Raw genomic sequence first — 23,882 nt, 5'->3', positions numbered from 1 at the left:
TTTCCATTTGCTTGTAATGACTCAAGATAATTGGAGTAGGTAGGATAGAGTGCTTTGAGAAAGGCAATAAGAGAGATATCCAGCTCAACCTTAGTGGATTTAATATCATGCATTATAGACCTTATTTCAGATGCAAGAGCAAGAGGATCATTATTTTTCAGTTCAAGAGTGAAGAGTTTAATCATGAGCTTAACAAATTCAAGTGCAGAATGTGTATCATAGAGTTCTTTCAGCTTTTGTAAAGCTTCAAAGGCAGTGGAATAGGATGAAATATGACGACTTACTTCTTCATTTACAGATGCTGCGATCAATGCATAGGCTTTGCTGTTCTTGTTTTCCCAAATGGCGAGTTCTTTGTCTGATGTAGGCTGCACAAGGTCTTTGTCTTCTTCTCCGACACACACTCCTTTCCACAACTCATTGTAGATGAGGGTGTGTTTTACCATCTGAGACCATTCAGAGTAGTTCTCCTTGCCAGTGAGAACTATTCCGACCATAGAAATGATTGAATGCATTCTGTAAAAAAATACTTCTGCTGATAAAAAAATATTTCTGCTGATATACAGTGAAATTGTACTCAAAAGATTTCTGTGGGAAATAACTTTGGTTGTTTAAAAATAAGCAGTCATTTACCGCGAGCTCTACAAAGTTGGAGCAGCAACGGTATTAACCGTGAGCTCTACAAAGCTGGAGCAGCAACGGTATTACAATTTCAAAATTCACTGAAAAGACTAAAAAATCACCATAAATCCCTTTGATTCTCTAGACCTGAGCCCATAACCAGCTGTTCATCCATACATTCACTCATATCATAACTTCAATATTTACAAGATTATCTGAATACTTAAAAATTACAATGATGCAAACTCGGAAATGTTTGTCAATATTTGAACAGTTTGTTAAAAAATGCTAAAGAGCTGCTGCATCGACCTCAATGTGATTCAGACGCATCTCATTCATTCCCGATACTTGGCACATAAAAGAATAATAAAAGAAGGTAGCCACTTCAATCCCAAATCATTCTCTTCGGTGAGTTTGTGTTCTTCAATAGTTGACCACGCTCATCGAATTGGATGGTACATCACATCCAGATATCAAAAGCAGAAAGTGCAACCACAAAGCACCTTATCAAAAAACACGTGAAGCATATACAGCCAACCTCATGTAGCTTCTTTCTGCGCCCTTTAGACTCAATTGGAAACCGCCTCAGTATTAAAAATAGCCTTCCTCCATATAGCAGGAAACCCAACGCTGCAAAAAATGATATAACTGCAACAAACAGTTTTGCAATTGCCTCCGCAACATTGCTGTCATCAATCCAAAGATATATCCAAATGCAAATCTGAATAAAATAAATTACACCATTTATAATATAATAGGCAACATCGCCAGGAAGCAGAGGATACTATAACCCCGTGCAGAGGGTGACCCCGCCGGTTCAATTACGAACTGGAGATTCCATTAAGGGAGCCTCGACGCCATCATTTGCAGCGCAAATCGACCAAGAAAAACACTATTGTTTCTCAATAGACCACGAGAACATTCATTGCAGTATAAAAGTTCGATTCATGCCCGCTCTGCTAACGTCCACGGTTCAGGCCAGCTAAACAAAGTTGAATTGCATTTTGGGTATATCAATCGGTGTTTGGGCACAAAGAACCGATGAACCGTGCGAATCTGAGGTTTGAAAATGGTTACCATGCAGATGTGCAGGGTATGATGAGGCCGACAGTAAATGACAGAGATTTCATGAGGCAGCAAAAACGGATGCGCAGAGATTCAATGAGGTGCAGAGAATCACGCAGAGGACAGAGCGCTGGCAGAGGCAGAGACAAGCGTTCAGGAAGAGGCGCCAGGCAAACGTTTCAGACAGAGGCGTTATGGCTAGAGGAGTTACAAGGAATCTGGGACTGGGACCTGTGCTCTGATACCATGTCAGGCCAGGGTAACTCTAGAATGAGCAGAAGAAAAACTGATTGCATAATTCATTAACTAACTATCATTTATATACATAAATGGGAAGGATCAGTTCATCTCCTTGATGACTGTTCGCGTTCCAGTTCACCCATCCGTTGAGGATTAGGTGTCAACAATTGTAATAAAATTTGCTATTTCTTTTTTTCAATTTTTAATATTATCTATGTATACATATTAAAAATAGAAAAGATAAAAATATTTAAAAATTAGAGAGGAAAATATATGATTAATCAAATTAATTATACTTTATTAATGAAAAGAAAATTATATAGATGACAAAATTTATTTAATCATAATTTTGTTTACTTATTATTTTTTAACGTTTAGTTTTTTTCATTCTGTCAGAAATCTAGTTGACCACGTAATACATAGTGTACTATGTTGATTCACTAAACATAGTACATATCGTACTATATTGATTCACTAATGTGTTTCTTTTCATTCTGTCAGAAATCTAGTTGACCACGTAATACATAGTGTACTATGTTGATTCACTAAACATAGTACATATCGTACTATATTGATTCACTAATGTGTTTCTGTATATAATAAAATTTACTCCCATTTCTTAACACCCTAATAAAATTTGCTCTTTTTTTGTAAGAGTTTCTATTTAATCTATTATGTTTCCGTGCAGATTTTCTTTGATGTCAATCCCAGGAATATAGCCGCAGGAAAGCGTGCAGGCCTCCATACCATATTGGTAAAGACCATATAATTTTAAATGGGATATAATGATTTTGTAAAAATACATAATTGGTTGAATCTTCATCTAATTATGACGTAAGGCGTTTCCCTTTGGAAAAGACTCCCCTGATTGCCACTCTCCACTATTTTTCACGATTGATCTTTGTGTTAGATGATTGAAGTATTATTCACCGTCCACGTGAGTTTTGGTTGGTTACCATTTTTCACCATTGATCTGTGTGTTACATGATTCAAATATTATCCACCGTCCACGGGAGTTTTGATTGGTTAGAGTAAAGTCGTTTTACAGTGTAACGGTTTTTGTTGGGGCTTAGAGTTGGTTAGGGTAAAATCTTTATACAGTATAACGGCTTTTGTTGTGGCTTACCTTTTTGGCATTGTGTCAGGGCATGGACTCATTTACATTTACGTTGCCGGCAGAGATGATGAAGATCAAAATCCCTTGACGACCCGCAGTTGTTTACAATTTGTTTGTAGACCATTACAATTCCCGACATGAACCGAGGATAGGATGAATGCTTTGGTGCTTTCATCAGCGATAATTTTTTCATTATTAGCCGTGATCTAATCAGGTGGAGTGTGGAAGTTTATGATCTAGAAACAAGGGCATGGACAACACTGGAGACTATGGGAGATAAAGAGAAGGGAAAGGCCCACTGGCATGTCTGGTTGTTTCTTCTTGCAGCAAGGAGTGATGGAATGTGATTCCAATGAAAACGTGTGGAGGGCACTGGGTTCTCTTGCTAAAACCCTTGAAAGGATTTAGTGTTCTAGGAAGATTTTTTTTTACGGTAATGCTGAGAGTAATGTTAAAGTTTGTTATATATATGAGCTGCCTATAAGAACTGCAGCAGGAAAGCAAACAGAAATGATTGGGATGTACAGAGTATTGAGATTTGAAATTAAGTAACAATGATTACCATATTTTCGTTTGAATAATGTAGTAAGAAATTTCACTTTCTTGTTATCCTTGAAGGAACATTGGTAATAGATTTTGTCAGTTGAATAGCATAGTAAGAAATTTGACATTAATGTTATACTTGAATGAACATTGGTAATAGATTATGTTATACTTGAATGAAATGGTATTAGATTTTAGAGAGTTCCTGCATTAAAAATGATGTTATTTTTGGATGAGTTTAGAGGTGCACAACTGAGCAATGTTGGTTGGTTGTTAAAAATTTCAAAAGTTTTATGGCATCCTAGAATATTCCAGAATACAATTTTACAGAGATTGAAACTCAAAACTTTTTTTTTAGGTAAATTGTGTGTGGTTATTGATTATTAAATATTTCTATGGCATTCGAGAGGACAATTTTACGGAGATCGAAGCTCAAAATATTTTTTGTGAACTATGTGTTGTTATTTTTTATTAAATATTTCATTTGTTTCATGGTATTCCAGAATACGAATTATGGACCTTAAATTTGTTGCAGTTTCTCGATGCATATCCCTTCTCTTCTCGTTTCATTTTGTCAATTTTACTTCACCAAAATTATACACACTTTGATCAAATCAGAATATTTAAGCCTCCACTTAATGAGTTCTACTCTCACCATCCCATGAGTCGTGAGATTCGGTAGTTTTGATATTCAAGTTTTTTCATAATTAAAGTTTATATGTTTAGCATAATGTTAGATTCTATATTTAGTCTTGTCATGATTTTAGCTTTTATTATGGGTAATTTATATATTCAATTTCATGTTTTACTTTCTAGATTCTATATTTAGTCTTGTCATGATTTTAGCCCACAACGACTCAACATGCTATATGTTTTGGATTTTCAAAACAATACTTTTCACCCACAACGACTCAACATGCTATATGTTTTGGATTTTCAAAACAATACTTTCGTTTTATGTTTTGACTAGATCATGAACTAAGATCATGTAAGACATTTTATGTTTTGACTAGATCATGAACTAAGATCATGTAAGACATTTTATGTTTTGACTAGATCATGAACTAAGATCATGTAAGACATTTTACGATTAATGTAAGAATGTTTAGTTTTTTTCTCATGGAAAAAAAATAAAAAATAAAAAGTTTCATATAGTTAAGAATTATGTTTGCATTTTTTTAATACTAGAGAATTTAAAATGATGTTGTTTATTAATTAGGTGAACAAAGTATTACTATAATACAACCTCTAATAATTATAATATGTGTCATGATACATTCAAATAAGCTAACATTATATGAAACACATTTATTAATGTAGTTATGTTAGTTAACTAATATAAGTTAAAATTTGTAAGTATTGATAAGAGTAAACCATTAATATTATTACTCATAGTAAGAATTAATGGTAGTTATCATCATGAAAAAATTGAGATAGCCAAAAAAAATTATAGTGTAATTAAATTATGTTAGGAAAATTATTTTAAATTTAAATTATTAGAATATATTAAAAAATATTTCTTTATAATAAATTAAATTTCTAATATAGTATTACAATATATTAAAAGGAAATAAATATGTATTACAACAAATTACAATGTAGTTGAAGAAATTGAAGGTAGATGTTGAATCATATTAAATAATTTCTTAAATTCAAAAATTTTAATGTAGCCATAATTTTAATATGGTCAATAATAGAAATAATAAATTACAGATTATTATAAAAATAATAGAATGAGTTCCATGTATTGATCCACCCTTTATTGTACAATTATAAATGAGTAGTTGTTAGTGTTGACAACTAGCAAAACCACATTATTAAATGTGGTTGATATACACAATAAGCTACAACTTAATATATACTATATTATAAACTTATAATAATATTATAAGCTCACAAAATTAGAAAATGCAACATATTATTCATATTATAAATCCAAAGGGTTATAAAGCACAACCAAATTAATAAATGTGGTTAATACACAATGGTAAGCTATACCAATCACATACATAAACATATTAGTAAATGTAGTTGAAATAACCCAATAGGCATTAACTGTATAGATTTAACATCCGTATTAATATTGATAATGATAGATAGATATAAATAAAAGTAATATTATAAAAATAATAACTATATTATATTATATTATTAAACCCTATCATTATTATAAATCCAGGGTACTAATATTATTAACTCTTTGGAATTTATTGTGAGTATTAAAATGTTTAGATATTTGGAATTTATTGTGAGTATTAAAATGTTTAGATATTTGTTTTCAGATATTCTAATATGATCCCACATCCAGGGTACTAATATTATTAACTTTTTGGAATTTACTGTGAGCATTAAAATGTTTGGATATTTGTTTTCAGATATTCTAATATGATCATACTGCAGCAGAGAGAGGTGCAAATGTTGGAGAATTCCTAAAACAAAAAATACTTGTGCCATTTTGTCTTCTTTTGAAGTTGAAAATTCTTCAGAGAAAGACGAATTTCTCTATCTCGTAGTTGTTTAAACACTGGGACATAAATAGAAAATTATCTCTAAAACACTAAAGCATGGCACCAATATTTACTGGTCCATTTCAAATTGACATTGAAAAAATAACGTATTACTTTTCAGTACTTGGCAAAACTAACCCATAGAACTTGCTAGAATCCCTACAAACATATGATAAAATATTCAACATCAGATCTATCAACATGCCAACAAGAGGTATCTGTTTTTTTTTCAAATTTCCATTCCATATTGTGCAATGTATCCTTCAAATTTCCATTCCAGATTGTGCAATGTATCCATCCTTCTTCATTCACTTCTTAGCCTCTCAACTTTGAACTTTGTTTTCTGATTCAATAGTGTATCCATTGTTTTTCTACCTTTTCTTATTGTGCCAGAAAAGTTTTTTACTATTTCAGTAATTTGTCCATTCTTTTTGTTTACTAATTGAGCAATTTTTGATATTGTGGGAGCCTTTATCACTGTTGAGGGCAATACCACATTCACTAGGCATTAAAACAACCTCTCTCTTGTCTTTCTGAGGCTGGGAAAATTGAGCAATGTTTGATATTGTGGGAGCCTTTATCACTGTTGAGGGCAATACCACATTCACTAGGCATTAAAACAACCTCTTTCTGAGGCTGGGAAAATGCAAAGAGGTTGATCTTCGTATTGGAAATTATAAAGAATACTATTTTTATTACTAACATTGGGTATGCTTTTCAGATTTTCAAGTCCAGGTTGGGTAAGAACTCAGATTCTGGATGGCAACCAAAGTCTAAAAATAGGGCACATAGGGAGATCCCAGGCATCAAAGATATGGATGCTAAGACTCCAAAGATCCCTGGGTGGTGCTCACTCTGTGATGTTACCTGCAGCGCAAAGGAAGTTATTCACAAACAACATGTGTTTGGGAAGAAGCACCAGTCCAGGTTAAAAAAGTTGAAGGAAAAGGGTTCAGAAGATGTAGTAAAGCCACAGAAAAAGTAGCCACAAGGACTGGCGGGGTGGTGTTCTCTTTGTGAGGTTAGTTGTGGAAGCATAGAAAATATTCATGAGCTACATATATCAGGGAAAAGACACCTGTCCATGTTAGGAATGGCAAAGACAAAGGAGCAGGAGACAACAGAGACTGGCAAAGACAATGTTCTTGGAAAAAGAAAAGATGATTCAGTGAAGGAAGAAAGAGATATGCCATCCAAGAAACGCCACAAGTTACATAAAGGAGATGCTGCCCATGCCCAACTTATAGAGGATGGAAATTCTGAAGCCCATTTACCAGTCTATGGTGAGACAGAAAGTGTTGCTGGTCGCAAAGTTGAGGAAGAAGCTTTTGTCAAAGCTCAAGATGAAGGGGCAAATTAAATGTTCCAAGCTTTCAAGTGTTTTAGGTTTTGTGGACATTAGATTTCAAAATTTTCTTTAAGGTTTTGTGACAGTTGAGACACTTCACGATTGCAGAATAGAAATCCCTGAAGATTCATAAGAAATGTTTTTGAACATGCTGGAATTAAATATTATGTAGGGTTGAATTTCAAAATTTTTGATGTGATTCATAAGAAATGTTTTTGAACATGCTAGAATTAAATATTGCATATGGTAGGATTTAGAAAATTTTGATGTGATTTTGAACTTTTCATATGTAAAAAGTTCTTAAGGTGGCTGTAATTATGAAAAAATTGATTAACCTCTTTGCAAGTTAATTGGTTTATCCTTTAAACGTTGAAAGGTTTTTAGAGAAGGTTCTTTGTAGCAAGGGGCCTTTGTAAAACTGAGGCACCTGTTGTCTTTTTGAGGCTGGGAAAATGCAATTGTCCCCATTCACATGGGAGGCAGGGCAATGCCGCCTACCCTTTCTCCTCAATTGATACCCATGACCTCAGAGACATGATGATTAGGGATCCCTACAGACAACCCATTATACTTGTGCCATTTTGTCTTCTTTTGAAGTCGAAAATTCTTCAGAGAAAGACGAATTTCTCTATCTCTTAGTTGTTTAAACACTGGGACATAAATAGAAAATGATATCTAAAACACTAAAGCATGGCACCAATATTTACTGGTCCATTTCAAATTGACATTGAAAAAATAACATATTACTTTTCAGTACTTGGAAAAACTAACCCATAGCACTTGCTAGAATCCCTACAAACATATGATAAAATATTCAACATCAGATCTATCAACATCAGTCACGCCAACAAGAGGTATCTATTTTCTTTTTCAAATTTCCATTCCAGATTGTGCAATGTATCCATCGTTTTTCATTCACTTCTTAGCCTCTCAACTTTGAACTTTGTTTTCTGATTCAGTAGTGTATCCATTCTTTTTCTACCTTTTCTTATTGTGCCAGAAAAGTTTTTTACTATTTCAGTAATTTGTCCATTCTTTTTGTTTACTAATTGAGCAATGTTTGATATTGTGGGAGCCTTTATCACTGTTGAGGGCAATACCACATTCACTAGGCATTAAAACAACCTCTCTGCTGTCTTTCTGAGGCTGGGAAAATGCAGAGAGGTTGATCTTCATATTGGAAATTATAGAGCATACTATTTTTATTACTAACATTGGGTATGCTTTTCAGATTTTCAAGTCCAGGTTGGGTAAGAACTCAGATTCTGGATTGCAACCAAAGTCTAAAAACAGGGCACATAGGGAGATCCCAGGCATCAAAGATATGGATGCTAAGACTCCAAAGATCCCTGGGTGGTGCTCACTCTGTGATGTTACCTGTAGCACAAAGGAAGTTCTTCCCAAACAATGTGTTTGGGAAGAAGCACCAATCCGGGTTTAAAAAGTTGAAGGAAAAGGGTTTAAAATATGTAGTAAAGCCACAGAAAAAGCAGCCACAAGGACTGGTGGGGTGGTGTTCTCTTTGTGAGGTTAACTGTGGAAGCCTATAAAATCTTCATGAGCTGCATATGTCAAGGAAAAATACCTGTCCATGTTAGGAATGGCAAAGACAAAGGAGCAGGAGACAGCAGAGACTGGCAAAGACAATGTTCTTGGAAAAGGAAAAGATGATTCAGTGAAGGAAGAAAGAGATATGTCATCCAAGAAACGCCACAAGTTACATAAAGGAGATGATGCCCATGCCCAACTTATAGAGGATGGAAATTCTAAAGCCCATTTGCCGGTCTATAGTGAGACAAAAAGTGTTGCTGGTCGCAATGTTGACGAAGAAGCTTTTGTCAAAGCTCAAGATGAAGGGGCAGATTAAATGTTCCAAGCTTTCAACCCATTGAGCGTAAAATGGTCTTTGTTTTAGGTTTTGTGGACATTAGATTTCAAAATTTTCTTTAAGGTTTTGTGACAGTTGAGACACTTCACGATTGCAGAACAGAAATCCCTAGAGATTCATAAGAAATGTTTTTGAACATGCAGGAATTAAATATTACGTAGGGTTGAATTTCAAAAATTTTGATGTGATTCATAAGAAATGTTTTTGAACATGCTGGAATAAAATATTGCGTAGTGTAGGATTTAGAAAATTTTGATGTGATTTTGAACTTTCCATATGTAAAAAGTTCTTAAGGTGGTTGTGATTATGAAAGAAATTGATTAACCTCGTTGCAAGTTAATTGGTTTATCCTTTCGACGTTGAAAGGTTTTTAGAGAAGGTTCTATGTAGAAAGGGGCCTCTGTAAAACTGAGGCATCTGTTGTCTTTCTGAGGCTGGGAAAATGCAGTTGTCCCCATTCACATGGGAGGCAGGGCAATGCCGCCTACCCTTTCTCCTCGATTGGTACCCATGACCTCAGAGACACGATGATTAGGGATCCCTATAGACAACCCATTACTGACAGAGAACCCACTTTGGGATTGTGGAAAACAAACTTGAAAGTTTGGAAGCCATGATGAAGAGAATCAGGATGTTGGCTCAAATCCTCCAGCAAAAACTAACGGTGAACATTAAAATGGGATTTGATTTTCTCCATGATGAAGAAATGACTCAAAAGTAACAGACCCAAGGCAATGACTCTACAAATGTCAACCAAAAACGAATGAAGAACATGCATCATAGAAATGACCAGATAGATAATCATAGCTCCATTCAATTGAAGCCATGCTAGTTGATACATTTGATTTCATAGAATATTTTGACAAAGGTGGGAAACAACAAATTACGTGGCTTTGGGAAACTGATAATAGACCATGCTTGGATGGTAGAAAAGGCATTTTACTACAACTAAACTCTACTCTCAAGCCTAAGATAATCACCAATCAATCTCAAGTATGGTATTTCTTACAATTCTTTTCAGCTATTACATTGAGGAGATCTGAACCACTTGCGGAGGGAACAGCTCTCGATGTGACAAAAGGAAGTTTTTGTTTGTTAATAATATGGAAAAGTAATCATGTGGAGGAGAGAAATCAAACACTACTAGAATTAAAGCACTTCCATTTAGGCATACTTGTTTAATGGGATAGGAGATTTCTCAAGATCTATATATTTGGTAATGAGACTTTCATTATTCCAGGCATCGACAAGCATATCAATATACATAACAGCAAAGAGCAGCACTTCTCCTTTAGATTCTCCAGAGTAACCACATAGGAACCCAAGGTAGCCACTCTTCTACTCCGGGAGTATTGCATATCATTTTAGGACATCATTGCTCCTCTTCAGTAGTCTTCCTACCCTAAGAGTGTTTGGTTCAACTTCTTATGCATCATGTACAGGTCCAGCCGTAGTGAATAAAATTTCTTAAGAGCACCAACCTTTTGATGAGCAGATTCCTAGAGATGAACAAATTGGGCTTCAAACAAATAGGAACATGCTTGCTTCCATACATAAGAAAATATGGATAACAATGATTTTTGAGTTGTACAAAAAATGGAGAAGCAATAATTGTTTTATCATTATCCATATTAAGTTTAACCTCTCATTGCAATTCTATGATCTCTTATATTTTGACAAATAGTTTAAGGAGAGAATTTTGATTTTTATTTTTGGTGCGATTGCTCTTTTGGAGTATCTTGTTTTCTCTTCAAGAATCAACTATTTTTACAATGTTGTTAGTCCCTTTACAATGTTACAAGTCTTTCCCCTTTCGGTTGTAAAGACTATAGTATTGTATTTTTGTTTTTTAATTAATTAGTTACAATTGTTTAAATTAAAGTTTTGTCGAAATCACATATTGCATTTCACATTATACCTTATGTTTAAGTCTGAGACTTTATTTAACCTCTTCCCAAGATAGATATCCAATTCTTCAACCCATATATCTTATGTTATAAGTTACATTTTGATTAACATTTTTTCACAAATAAACTAATGCTAGCATTAGTTTACTAACATTAAATGTTTTCATGAGTATCCCTCGAACTTGATCTTTCTTTGCACCATTTTAAACTTTCCACCACCTTGTAAGTTTTATGACTTCTAGACTTTGTTTTATAACATGAAAATGTTTGACAAGTGTTAGAAAATCCGAAAGACAAAATTTTTTTTGCCTATAAATATTGGTACAAATTTAAGAATATTTCTATAATTCTAGTCGTTTACAACATTTAGAAAAAGTGAATAGATATGTTGATATTTAGGTCATTGACGTAATGCACACACTACATGGATAATGGATTTCTGCACTTTATGCCTTACGACGTTTCCTTTGCAACATCTGGTGCAAATGCTAGTTACATTGATTTGATAATATATTATTTTATATAATAAACTTTAGTCTACCAGTTCTCCTGCTTAGTAAAAATAAAGAGTGCACTCAAATCTGTACATAGTACATAGTGTACTATGTTGATTGTTTAGTACATAGTGTACTAAATTGATTCACTAATATATTTTTGTATATAATAAAATTTGTTCTTATGCATTTTTGTACATAATAAAATTTACTGTTTTTATCTTAACACTAATAAAATTTGCTATTTCTTTTTTATCAATTTTTAATATTATCATGTATACATATTAAAAATAGAAAAGATAAAAATATTTAAAGATTATAAAGGAAAATATATAATTAATCAAATTAATTATAATTTATTACTAAAAAGAAAATTATATAGATGATAAAATTTCTTTAATCATAATTTTGTTTACTTATTATTTTTCAAAGTTTAATTTTTTTCATTCTGTCATAAATTTAGTTGGCAACATAGTACATAGTGTACTGCGTTTATTCACTAAACATAGTACATAGTGTACTATATTGATTCACTAATGTATTTTTGTATATAATATTTCTTAACACTAAAAATAGAAAAGATAAAAATATTTAAAGATAAGAAAATAAAATATATGATTAATCAAAGTAATTATAATTTATTAATGAAAAGAAAATTATAGATGATAAAATTGATTTAATCATAATTTTGTTTAATTATTAATTTTCAACATTTACTTTTAGGGTTTTTTTTGCAGTGAAAGTCATGGAAATTCTGGCCATATTTTTAGAAAATCCGGTAAAGTTTTTTGTAAATGCAAGTTATAGTGGTTAAACTTCAAAATTTTAGGTGCCCCAGGTGGTGCTGAATGCATTTCCACCATCAAAAACATGATTCAAATATTGTCTCTACAGGATTTTTTGAATTTTTTTTGCCCAGATTTTGGCCGCTTTTGGCCTTCTAGGGAGGAACTCCCCGTTCATAGAAACTCATTTTTTTTTGGCATTTATGGGAAGAATAAATTTGAACTTTGTAATCTATGAAATTCAAATACCCCATAAATTTAAAAGTACATTAGTCGTTTAAGCATACCACAATTTGTCTCGGAAATTTAAAAGTACATGAGTCATTTAAGCATACCACAATTTCGTCTGGGCAATTATTCTGTGTCTGAATCTATTGTCTTTGTTTTCCAAAATTTGCCATTGAGTTTTTGAATTGCTTCTTTTTAATGTTAGCAATAGAGTCAAGACCACAAAAAGGAAAAAAAAACGACTGAGACATTCAAAATCCATCCTAAAAACTCAAATTACCAAAATTGAACCAATTGCATTAACCAAGTGCATGTGCATCCACTTCGAATTCCAATGGATGAATCGTATCGACTTAATAAATGTTTCGGGATCTGCCTTTTACGGTTACTGACTTTTCCCTTTCTTCCCGTGGAATCGAACCCTTGGAGCTATAAATCCGCTTCAACCCCTCCACATTCTATGCGCTCATATCTCTGTCTTGTTACTGCTGCTGCTTAGTTTTTGTATTTGCCATCCATTTCTGAGATGGGGAATCGCGGGAGCTCTGCAGGAGGCGGGTGGTGGCTCTATTTCCTCCTCTTTAGAAATGGTTGCAGTCATTTCTCGTTGGACTCCGACGATGTTTGTGGGTGGCGTCAGTGACATCTTTATATTTCACTACTTATTGCTGTTGTATTACTGTTTTGGCCTCCTGGTTGATCCCGGGAGGCTGTGTGTGGGTGGGGAGACGCAGGATGTAACGCCCTGAGATCTGTGCGATGGATGGGCACCTCACCGAACGAAGCGACGAGTTGCAGAGATGAAATTCGAGGGCGCACGAGGCAAGCTGCAAGTCGTGTGAGCGACTTGGAGAAAAATGCGATGGAGAAATATGATGGTTTACATATACTCGTGTGGGCGGTCTCGGGTACCCCGAACGATGGGTGGGCCAACAGGCGAATGATGGAACGGGCGGGTGGCTAAACGATGGAGCGAGCGGGCCAACGTGACAGTTTGGTGATAAAGCCGATGGTGGTGTGTTATATTGGCAGGTCGGCTGGGCATTGAACGATGGGTGTTCAAGGCATATAAATAGAAGGACGAGTTGGAGAGATGGAGCATCATTCGAACATCAACAAGTGCAAGCTGGAGGAGAGCGTAGGGACTGCGGTTGGCGCAGAAACAAAACACATGAGCTAGGACTGAACGGGCGGAGTTCATGCAGAGTTGGGTGGCGGTCGATCCGTGTGGAGGTAAATGGGCGACCTGAGAGTAGGGCGCCAGGTGAACGAACTTAGGCGATCGGATAGGTTGACACAACGGGAGGTCGAGCGACCCACGAAGGGCGTCGGACAGACAAAAACGTGGTGCGACCGGGTAACTGAGTAGGGCGTTCGTGTGGAGGTCGTGCGAGGCGTGCGGAGGGCGCACTCGTTGAACGACGGGCAGGCTGAACGGTGGAACGAGTTGGTAAACGGGTGAGGGCGATCCACGGTTGGGTGTGCTAGGCACCGGGTAGAAACAAAGTGTGGTGTTTTGGTTGGTGAATGAAGGTGCGAGGAGGACGTGTGGAGGGCACCCAAGGTGGGTGACATGGGCTAGACGAGCGTGCCAAGTTGGGAAAACGACATGAAACATGTGACAGGTGAACGGAGAGTTGGGCAAGTCATGCCACTGTTCGGAGTTTCCAACGAGTTGGGCAACCGAGTTTGCCGAAGTTGTGAAAATTTGGCTAAGTGTAAATTTGGGGTTTCCTCCAAGATTTAACTTGTACTATGAAAATTGAAGATTATATATATTGATTCGGGCAGACTCACATCGGGGAGTTGCCCCTCCCCTTACACTGTTGTGCAATTGTTCAAGTTATTGCTATTTATGATGAATTTTCATGGTTTTCGTCATGTATAAAGGATAAACTAATACTTGGTAATGAAAAATAAACTAAGTACAAATGTTAGGCGTAGTCCACGATCATAAGTATTGGTGAAAAGAAAGTGGTCAGTGGTGCCGCACCTCGCTATAGTGCGGTTGGAAGATTACCGCCAGTGTAGGGGCGTGACAAGTGGTATCAGAGCTGGTAAAGTGCAAAGGAATTTGCAGAAGAGCTGATGTTCAGGTTGACGATGAAGTGCTGATCCCACTGCACTGTTGTGACAGGTGAAATCAAAGCTGATTTGGTTTGCAGGGAACTTGGTGAATGGTGGATGGTCTATACTAGATCACAAAGAAGGAAGATGGCTGAGATGGAAGGAGAACATCAGATTGTGATAGGTGAGTCTAGTCTCAATGCAGGTGAAGCTTTCATGGGTCGGGTATTGGAAAGGATGGAAGAATTGGATTCTTTCTGGACTTCAAAGATGGCCGAGGTCAATAAAGATCAAGAAGGCAATGTGAAGATGAGAAAGGAATTCGATGAACTCCAAGACCGATACGAGTATACTGAATGGAAGTGTACACAATTAGAAGAAGAATTCAATGAGATTGGGAAGGCGAGAGACTAAGGTTTTGCAGAAATCTTGAACTTGTAGAAAGCTCTTGACGAAGCAAAAGATGAGATCACGGTGTTGAAGAAGGCCGTGAGACATAACTCAGGTGGAGGAGTGTCTCATGTGAAAATCAAGGAACCAGAATCTTATGATGGTACGAGGAATGCGAAGACTCTTGGTAATTTTCTATGAGACATGGAGCAATACTTGGAACTCTTAGGATTGCCTGATGAGAAACTAAGGTGAAGGTGGCTACTCAGTTCCTGACGAAAGATGCTAATATGTGGTGGCAAAGAAGGATGGATCAGATTGCCAATGGCGGTACTAATGACATAACTTTGTGGGATGACATGAAGAAGGCTTTGCAAACCCACTTCAGTCCTCAAGATGAAACTTAGGAAGCAAGGATGAAGATAAAGTATATAAAGCAAACGGGAAGTCTGCAGGCATATCAGCAAGAGTTTGCAAGTGCAGTTCTGGAATTTCTGGACATGGCGAAGAGGGACAAGGTGTTCAACTTTGATATAGGGCTGAAACCTTGGGCATGCAATGAAGGGAAGAGGCAGAAGATTAAGACACTTGAGGAGGCTTTTGCTGTTGTGGATTGTTTGGTGGAGCATTATGACGAAACTTCTGATGAGAAAAAGAAGAAGTTCGATAAGCCGAAGGAAAAGAGTACGAAAGATGATGCTTCGAAATCGAATGACAAGTCGAAGAGGAAGAAACCATTGAAGTGTTGGATATGTACGGAACTACATAGAGTGAAGAATTGTCCTTCAAGACCGAAAGTGGCTACGTTGGCACAATCTAATACGAAAAAAGAAGAGACTTTTGTGGGGGTGATGAAGATTCTTGGAGCTGCAGCTGCTATGGAAGCGGTCTCACGAAGAGATCCGGAAAGGAACAACTTGGAGTATGTTCAGATGAAGGTTGGGAGTGCGGATGTACTCACTATGGTGGCTAGTGGGGCTACTCACAACTTCATGGGTGAAGATGTTGTGAGAAGGATTGGGCTGAAATTTGTATCGGTGCAGGCACAGATTAAGACAGTGAATTCTCCTCCTGATTTCGTGATTGGTGTGGCTCAGAAGGTGGACACAACACTAGGTGAGTGGATCGGGAAAGTCGACTTCACGATAGTGCGGATTAACGACTATGAAGTTGTACTGGGAATGGAGTTTTTGAAACACTATGAGGCAATGATTGTTCCACATTTGAAGAAGTTGTACATTTACGATGGAAGGGAAGATGTACCCATTGGTGTTCCAACCATTGGTGTGACGAGACCTGAATGTAAGTTGGCAATGATGCAAATGGAAGACAAGAAGCGTATGGATCAGGTGTGTAAGCGGACGTCTACTGCTGAAGCAAAGCTTGCAGAACAATCACAAGTTATCAAGACATTGTCCGATAGCATCTTGGATTTGTCTAGGAGGCTAGAAGAAGTTGAGGATGACAATGACGATGATGAGGTTTATGTAAGGCCGAATGTCCAGAGGAAGGATCAGGTTGCATATCTATAGAGGATGGAGATAGAAGATCCAAACAGGTGGATTGAGCTGATCAGTGAGGGAAAGCCTTCAGTTTCTACTCCCTCCTCATATGCTTAGACGACTTAGAAGATGGGGCTCATTGTTAGCTGCTCATGGTAGTGAGTCCTTTAAAACAGGTTGAGCAGGTATGGTAGATAGATGATGTAGGAATGGTTTGGCATTAGCATCATGACATGTTGTAGATGGGATGGAGTTTCCATGGACCTAAGCATGGGTTTGGAGTAGATTCTTTATGAGTTCGGATCGTGGCAAAGTTTGAGAAAAGACTGGTGATGGCATAAGGAAGTGCATTCTTATGAGCGCGACAGTTGGATTAGCTACCCGACTAGTTCGAGTCATGGGGGACGTCAGTGTGCGAAGATGTGTTAGCATTATGTTGGAGTATCATGACGATAGTTCACAGGGTGGAACGACACATGGTGGAGACGGTCGTTTTTCATATGTTGCAGGGATGTTGCAGTGTATGGGCCAGTTGATATCATGGATCAAGGATATGGTTGTTGTCTTGGTGATGGATGGTTACTGAGATGAGATATTGTCGAGGACAATAATGATTTCAGGTGGGGGAGGATGTCACGCCCTGAGATCCGTGCGACGGATGGGCACCTCACCAAACGAAGCGATGAGCTGTGGAGACGAAGTGCAAGGACGTACGAGGTGAGTTGCAGGCCGTGTGAGCGACTTGGAGAAAAATGCTATGGAGAAATATGATGGTTTACATATACCCATGTGGGCGGTCCCGGGTGCCCCGAACGATGGGTGGGCCGACGGGCGAACGATGGAACGGCCGGGTGGCCGAACGATGGAGTGGGCGGGCCGACATGACAGTTTGGTGATAAAGCCGACGGTGGTGTGTTAGATTGGTAGGTCAACTCGGCATTGAACGATGGGCGTTCAAGGCATACAAACATCAACAAGTGCGAGCTAGAGAAGTGAGTAGGGACTGCGGTTGGTGAAGAAATAGAACACATGAGCCCGCGCTGAACGAGTGGAGTTCGTGTAGAGTTAGGTGGCAATCGAACCGTGCGGAGGTAAACAGGCGACCCGAGTATGGCACCGGGTGAACGAACGTAGGCGACCGAGTAGGTTGACACGACGGGAGGTCGAGAGACCCACGAAGGGCGTCGGGCAGACAGAAACGTGGTGCGACCGGGTAACCGAGTAGGGCACCCATGTGGAGGTCATACGAGGCATGCGGAGGGGACGAGTAGGCCGAACGGTGGAACGAGTTGGTAAACGGTCGAGGGTGACTCACGGTTGGGTGTGTAGGGCGCTGGGTGGAAACGAAGTGAGGTGTTTTGTTTGGTGAATGAAGGTGCGACGAGGACGTGTGGAGGGCGCCCAAGGTGGGTGACACGGGCTCGACGAGTGCGCCCGAGTTGGGCAAACGACACAAAACGTGCGATGGGCGAATGGAGAGTTGGGCAAGTCGTGCGACTATTCGGAGGTGCCGACGAGCTGGGCAACCGAGTTTGCCAAAGTTGTGAAAATTTGGCTTGTTTAAATTTGGGGTTTCCTTTAAGATTTAACTTGTAGTGTGAAAATTGAAGATTATATATATTGATTCGGGCAGACTCACATCGGGAAGTTGCCCCTCCCTTTACACTGTTCTGAAATTGTTCATGTTATTCCTGTTTATGATGAATGTTCATAGTTTTCATCATGTATAAAGGATAAACTAATACTTGGTAATGAAAATAAACTAAGTACAAATGTTAGGCGTAGTTCACGATCATAAGTATTGGGCAAAAAAAAAGTGGTCGGTGGTGCCCCACCTCGCTATAGTGCGGTTGGAAGATTACCGCCATTGTAGGGACGTGATACAAGAGGTCGGGTGGCGTACCCATTCCTGGTCCCAAAGGATGGCCCATGATTGGAAGTCTGCTAGACATGAGCATCGGTCTTGCTCACCGCAAGCTCGGATATCTGGCTTATCTTCATGGCGCCAAGAAGTTTATGGCTTTTATCTTAGGCTCCACGCCTGCCGTTATTACATCGGATCCTGAAGTGGCCCGGGAGCTGCTCAACTCTCCTCATTTCGCCAACAGACCCCTCAAGCAATCTGCGCAGCAGTTGTTGTTTGGGCGGGCCATTGGCTTTGCACCCAATGGGGACTACTGGAGGCTACTCAGGAAAAATTTTTCCGCGCATCTTTTCGCTCCGCTCAGAATCGCTGCTCACGAGCTTGGTCGCCACGCCGACGCTCTCGGAATGCTTCTTGATATTCAGAAGGAATGTCAGTCCAGCGTTGTTGTTAGGGTTCGACGAAACCTGCAAGGAGCTGCGCTGAACAATATAATGGGCAGCGTGTTTGGAAGGAGGTTCGATATGTCATGTACTTCTGCTTGTGAAGAAGTGAAGGAGGTGCGGGAGATGGTGGATGAGGGTTTCAAGCTGTTGGAAGCGTTCAACTGGGCGGATCATCTACCATGGCTGTGACCACTGGACCCTCTTCGAATCCATGCTCGTTGCGCCCGCCTGGTGCCGCGTGTGAGAGCTTTCGTTAGAAATATCATCGAAGAGCATCGACGTGCAGAGCGGAACAGGGAAACGGGTGATCAATCTGATTTTGTTGACGTTCTGCTGTCGTTGCATATAGAAGATAAGCTAGATGAGGAGGATATGATCGCCTTTCTCTGGGTGCGTACTATTAGTTTTTTCACTCTCATCTTCTATGTATCTCTGTATTTTAGGTTTTTTCACACTCTCATCTGATCTATCTCTCTCCGTATTTTAGTTTTTTCACTCTCATCTGATCTATCTCTCTGTATTTTAGTTTAGTTTTTTCACACCGAAATTTATGAATGAGGTGAGTTTGCTTGCCCTTGGCTTTGGGGACGGGCATTAACCAAGTTTGGTTCTAATTTATGTAATGTTATGCATGTAGGAGATCATTTTTCGTGGCACAGACACGACGGCTCTGCTGACGGAGTGGGCCATGGCAGAACTGGTGTTGAATCCAGATGCCCAGAAGAAAGCTCAAGCAGAGTTGGACGCTGTAGTGGGGCGAGACCGCAGCGTGAATGATGCGGATATCCCTAAGCTGCCGTACCTCCAAGCTGTGGTAAAGGAAGCGCTGCGAATGCATCCGCCTAGACCGCTGCTATCATGGGCGCGGCTCTCAACTGAAGATGTCAACATCAACGGAATGTGTGTTCCGGCGGGCACGACGGCCATGGTGAATATGTGGTCGATTACTCACGACCCCAACATTTGGGAATCACCTCATGAGTTCCGTCCGGAGAGGTTTGTGGTGTCGGAAGGCGGGGAAGACGTGGATGTGAGGGGCAGGGGTTAAATTTGACGCCCGTATGCCCGTATTTCTCTTTTTTACCCGTAAAATATGTTGAGTTTTAAATTTCCACGTCATGGGCAACTTGCCATTAATTTCCAAAAACGTCATATTGACGGGCAGGTTTAAAAATTAAAAGTTTAAATTTTTTTTTTTTATAAATTTCTTTTATATATATATTTAACCTTATGTCATACCTGTAGGCTGGAGTGTCTGTGTGCTGTGCAGAGACAGTACTAATAGGTTGGCAGTTCAAGTACCATGAATCAGCGTTATCTTCATCGGGTTTGTCTGTTACTTGTCTTTTTCGAACATTAAAATTGCTGCAGAAAACTGTAATTTGAACTTAAGGTACTATGAATCAACAACATTGTCTCATGAATTGATCAGAACTTTCAGATTCGTGGAAGAAATTGCATGGTTCAGTACTATGAATCAACAGCGTTGCGCTTGAGCATTTACCACTGTACCAAACTACCGCGTGTCCAAGATATGGAAAGATATGGAAACTTAAGTAACAAGTTACAAGGTGAATCGGTGATTGGATTTTCATTAAAAAATACAATTCTGGGAATGTATGCTCGAGCGGCGACTGCGAGGGCCGAGTTGTCAACTATACTTTTGCACCAGAGATGCTACACAGTGAAAACCAACATCAACCCCGGTCCCCAACAGAGTTCTGGTCGTGTGTCTGGTGCGATTTCTGTTGAGTTTTCAGCTTCTGTCATCAGTTTATATACATCGCCGATTCGCCAGGGCGGAAGAGCAGTGCCCAACTTAAATTTTGCGTTGCCAGGTTTTTGAAATCCCTCCCTCTCTCTCTGTACAAATAACAATTACACTGTTATAGCTGCTAATTTCTTGAAGTGATTCATGGATGGGATGATATAATTGTGTGGTGCCACATTTTATTTTTTTGGATGTGCTTTGCTTTAATTCCAATAGACACAGCGTTGCTCTTTCAGTGGTATTGTTAAATAACTTTATTCAAATTTAATCACATCCTGTGGGGTTGAGAGGAGTTTGTGAACACCGACAACGATCCTCTGGAGTTGAGCGGATGTTAGCCTCTCTGAAAACAAACAACGTCCCTTTCGCCCAGTCAACTCTCAAAGTCTTTGTTTGCCAAAGAAAATATTTGCAAGAACCTCGTCTTCACTAAAGCGGCCGGCATTACATATCCGTTCAAAGAACTCACCCCCTGCTGCATATTCCATCACAATTGCCAAATGGGTCGGCGTTAATATGACCTGCAAACACAAACGCAATCTCAACATACTCCAAATTGCAGAAATCGGCATTCCTTCAATTGCATCAAATGTTTTAACACAAAATATGCACAACCCCAAACTGAATTTCTTGCCTCTTTGAAGCGAACAATGTTTGGATGTTTCAGAGAACAATGGTTGATGATTTCTCTCTGCGCACATTTTCGTCAATCTGCAAGCAAGATAAAACGATTTGAGTCAAATTGAAAAGAAAGAACAGTTAAGGCCCGCTGGGAAATGGGGAATAATGCGATATTTATAAAAATGGATGCAAAATTTACACTCGAAGAAGCAATGTTAAAATAACGGATCGAATGTGAGGGGAGAGGTGAGGACAAAAGAAAAAGGTCGAGAGGAAGGGTAACGAGGCATGCGAGATTTTGAATGAATGCATAACGCAGGTAGGTATTCCACACTTACTACTAGTTCCGCCACAACATGACATTACCTGTATTTGTCCACAGTAATATTTGTCCAGAATAGGTTAAAATCTCTCCAAGTGAAGCCTTGAAATTTTCAAGTCAGATTATCTGTCCTTGTAATCTCGGCATTTATAGTATGTCCATAATTTAGGTGTACACTATGTACTAAATACTTGCATGTTCTGATTTATACATGGTTAAAATTGTAATTTCAAGCATGTCGTTCACTTAAAAAAACCCTAAACTTCCAGAGTGCAATCATTGCGGAAATAGCAAAAAATTGAAGGAATTACAGGTGCAATTTTAAAATTTTGGACAAATTATTGATCAAGTAATGAAAAAAATTCTTCAAAATTCACCGATGAAGCATTTCGAGAATTTGCAAAAGTTAAAATACATATTTAAGTTTTTAACAGTGTTTTCATGTTACTCAGCCAAACTGTCCTTATAGAGCCGAATCTGTATATAAGATAAAAATGGTTTCAATGCAGTTTGATTTGCTCACCTATAAGCCTGTAAACAGCCATAAATGGATTTGTTTGCTTCTGAGATTTCGCTGAACATCCACTACTGGAAATTGTGGATTTACCGTCCACAATCTTTACATTCGGTGTTGTCGGCCTTCTCAATGTCCACTCATTCCTTCCATGATTAAAAAAACAAACCAGTATTTTTATTTTGCATGCAAATTTATCAGTATCATGTACACGTGTGGTCAGGGTTTATTGATTTCTGTGTGTCCAGACGCTGACATGAACTTCTGTCACTGTAAATTGGTAGTGACTCAAATGGAAAACATGATAGCTTGAGTGAATTATTTTTGTCAAATTTATTGCAACAATATTAACATTCATTATTTTCATGTGAAAGTAATTATGAATATATATTTTTTCACTTCATAATATTACTTTTTGTTGTTTCTATATATATTTCTCATCTATTTTATCAGTGTTTCCATTTTAAACAAAAAAAACTCAGAACATTTGAACAATCTGGAAAATTTGCAGAAAAATTTGATCAGCAGGTCTCAAAACAAAGTGTAGCAATGAGACTTGAGCCGAATTGTACAACAAAAAAATGAAAATTTTGAACAATTATGAGTACAATTTGAAATTAGATGAAACTTGTACAAATAAATTTTAAAAGTCATATGATGGGCAGTTTAAAAATAAAAACGTCATAAAAAAATTCCTTGACGGGTAGGGTCACCCGTCAAATTTAACCCCTGGTGAGGGGTAACGATCTGAGGCTTGCTAGGGTCACCCGTCAAATTTAACCCCTAGTGAGGGGTAACGATCTGAGGCTTGCTCCTTTTGGTGCTGGTCGTCGTGTGTGCCCGGGGAAGGCTCTGGGCCTTGCCACTGTTAACCTCTGGGTGGCCAAGTTGCTCCATCATTTTGAATGACTTCCTCATGCTGAACATCCGGTTGATCTGTCCGAGGTCCTGAAGCTGTCATGCGAAATGGCTCATCCTCTTCATTCTGTTCCCGTCATGCGGGTGCCTTTCGCTTTCATTAAATCCTCTGTCCCTGTCTCTGTCTAGTCAATTACACCTCACTTCACCTCACCTCATGTTCTGTTTGTGTATTACAGGCTCTGTATTTCGATTGCAAGTGGTATACTCTCTGACCCATCGTCATAAGAAGAGATTGAGATTGTGTGTTTTTGTGATGGATAGAACAACGATGGTGATTTTGGTTTCGAATTATTGTAAGCTATGTGTGTGTCTGGTGCACATTAAGGTTAGGTTATCCGACGTGTCAGCATATTTCGACAATAAAGATGATGAGTTACCACCCATATCAATCTTGTCTCGCCGCTATTACTGTCAATCTTGTCTGGACAATAATTTCATACCTTTGTCCGATCCATGCAGAATTCTGTTAGCTTATTATTTTCTTTTCGTTTCGTTGGGTGAAAAGGTCCATCCAGATTGCAAAATCTAAGACGAGATCTATAAAATCTAAAACTACAGTATAAGCATTGTAGCTACCCGGTTTCAGAGGAAAATTATGCTTTAAAACCATGGAAAACTACATACGTTTTCCCAAGAATCATGCAACTACTTACAGCAGCACACATTTCATTTTCAGTGGTTTTTCTCTGCCATATTTTGTTTCGGTGATTGCCTTTGTAAT

General features: G+C 38.3%; 1 pseudogene; it reads left to right on the top strand.

Moving 5' to 3' along the window:
- LOC149177825 (cytochrome P450 78A4-like) overlaps nt 1-23,149 on the top strand; it is a 50,980-nt pseudogene extending 27,831 nt beyond the window's left edge.
- The last annotated feature ends 733 nt before the right edge of the window (nt 23,150-23,882 follow it).

Source organism: Pinus tabuliformis, chromosome 4_1 (genome assembly GCF_031772625.1).
Source record: "Pinus tabuliformis cultivar Carrire ecotype Pingquan chromosome 4_1, CPIR1, whole genome shotgun sequence".
Taxonomy (NCBI): domain Eukaryota; kingdom Viridiplantae; phylum Streptophyta; class Pinopsida; order Pinales; family Pinaceae; genus Pinus; species Pinus tabuliformis.
Note: the sequence above shows the minus strand (reverse complement) of the source record. Positions and strands in the feature narration are given on the sequence as shown.